Source organism: Nansenia antarctica (assembly GCF_963989245.1).
Source record: "Nansenia antarctica genome assembly, chromosome: 2".
Lineage (NCBI taxonomy): Eukaryota > Metazoa > Chordata > Actinopteri > Argentiniformes > Microstomatidae > Nansenia > Nansenia antarctica.
This window is the reverse complement of record NC_137675.1, coordinates 2009762-2012261: the sequence shown is the minus strand read 5'-3', so window position 1 is coordinate 2012261 and position 2500 is coordinate 2009762. Positions and strand designations below refer to the sequence as shown.

The window sequence follows — 2500 nt, the reverse complement described above, 5'->3', positions numbered from 1 at the left end:
CCATATAAAATATAGTAAAAAAGGCAGCGTTAGCCTAGTCGGCTAATTTTCAGCTGAAGTCCCCGGCCAGTTGCAACATGGCATCCTGAAAAGTAACGTCATTAGTTAAAATAAAACATTTAAAAATTCTAAGAACACGTGGCTGAGACAAGGTACCCCAACATCACACTTGACAAAAAACACACGTAAGCAAGCTGAGGTGATTGAAGGGGCTACAACAAACACCACATACACACTTATGGGGGCAGCGACATTTCAAGCACATAGAAGCCACAGGACAATTACAGGCCACACAACATTAAGCACTTACAAACAGTTAAACAGTTAAACATTAAACAAAACAAAACATACAAAAAAAGGCATTATGGGGAGGCAGCACAGAGAGGGATTAATGAGGACAAGTATAGTTCTGTGTCAGCCAGGCTTTCATGTGTGTTGTGAAGGTGGAGTAAGTATGTATGTCTTTGAGTTGGTTGGGTAGTGAGTTCCAGTTTTCTATTGCTATCACTGAGAAGGATTGCTTACTGAAGGTGCTTTTCCTGAATGGAACTATAAGGTCGCCACGAGAGGTGCTTCTGGTGGGCCGTAAGCTGTGGTCACGCTGGTTTATGAAAGAGTTAAGCGGGGGAGGAGCTTTGTTATGCAGAATTTTATGGATGAGACAGATGTTTTTGTATTTGATGGTGTCTTCCCAGCTAAGGTATTTACATTTGTCTAGGATGGTACAGTAGTGTGTGCTGTTTGGCTTCTGGTCCATGACCTTAAGGGTCCGCTTGTATAGGGTGGCTAATGGCTTTAGGGAAGTGCTGTATGCATGGCCCCAGCTTGTCAAACAATATGTGAGGTGCGACATAATTGATGCGTCCATGTATAGTCTGGCAGCACTCATGGTCAGTGAGCTTCTGATGTACCTGAAGTTTGCCAGGCCAAACTTCACCCTACCAGACACTTTCTTGATGTGCTCTTTGAAAGTCAGGTTTGAATCAATGATGATCCCTAAATATTTGAACGACGGAACTATACTAATGTTTTGCCCTGAAATGGTTATGTTTGCCGTGGTCATATTGTGTTGTTTGGAGAAGAACATTCCTACAGTTTTATTAACATTGAGCTGGAGGCAAGAGCTGTTGAGCCATTTGGTGACCTTTTCCATAGCAGAGCTAAGTTTGGCAGCTGCATTAACACTAGAACAGCCATGGGTGGGGTCATTAACACTAGAACAGCCGTGGGTGGGGTTATTAACACTAGAACAGCAATGGGTGGGGTCATTAACACTAGAACAGCCATGGGTGGGGTCATTAACACCAGAACAGCCATGGGTGGGGTCATTAACACTAGAACAGCCATGGGTGGGGTCATTAACACTAGAACAGCCGAGGGTGGGGTCAACTGTGAGAAATGTCTTTTTTATATCTTTGCACTCGATCAAATTTCAGGACCCTCTTTTCATGACTTTTCCTAGATATGTGCGTTCTACCACCCAGTATCCTTACATTTTCAACATCACATCAGGATAAGCTAGTATGAAGCTATTTTGCAGTTTTTCTGTGTAGGAGGCAGACTAATTTACAAGACGCGCCAACTAGTGGTCGTTGTGTGTAAGTAGCAGCTTCCCATTGTAAAGACTATGGTCATTTGACCCCCGAGGCGGCTCTTAGTAGGTACCATAGACACGGCTGTTCTAGTGTTAAACTCTTATAGTAGGTAACAGACATGGCTGTTCTAGTGTTAAACTCTTATAGTAGTAACATAGACACGGCTGTTCTAGTGTTAAACTCTTATAGTAGTAACATAGACACGGCTGTTCTAGTGTTAAACTCTTATAGTAGGTAACATAGACACGGCTGTTCTAGTGTTAAACTCTTATAGTAGGTAACATAGACACGGCTGTTCTAGTGTTAAACTCTTATAGTAGGTAACATAGACACGGCTGTTCTAGTGTTAAACTCTTATAGTAGGTAACATAGACACGGCTGTTCTAGTGTTAAACTCTTATAGTAGGTAACACAGACACGGCTGTTCTAGTGTTAAACTCTTATAGTAGGTAACATAGACACGGCTGTTCTAGTGTTAAACTCTTATAGTAGGTAACATAGACACTCTTATAGTAGGTAACATAGACACGGCTGTTCTAGTGTTAAACTCTTATAGTAGGTAACATAGACACGGCTGTTCTAGTGTTAAACTCTTATAGTAGGTAACATAGACACGGCTGTTCTAGTGTTAAACTCTTATAGTAGGTAACATAGACACGGCTGTTCTAGTGTTAAACTCTTATAGTAGGTAACACAGACACGGCTGTTCTAGTGTTAAACTCTTATAGTAGGTAACATAGACACGGCTGTTCTAGTGTTAAACTCTTATAGTAGGTAACATAGACACTCTTATAGTAGGTAACATAGACACGGCTGTTCTAGTGTTAAACTCTTATAGTAGGTAACATAGACACGGCTGTTCTAGTGTTAAACTCTTATAGTAGGTAACATAGACACGGCTGTTC

At 41.5% G+C, this 2500-nt stretch overlaps 1 protein-coding gene across 1 annotated transcript in view; it reads right to left on the bottom strand.

The window, feature by feature from the left end:
- LOC308151794 (uncharacterized protein) overlaps positions 1-2500 on the bottom strand; it is a gene marked incomplete at both ends in the record, with an annotated part of 46119 nt that overhangs the window by 4676 nt on the left and 38943 nt on the right. The gene's annotated exons all lie outside the window — the stretch shown is intronic.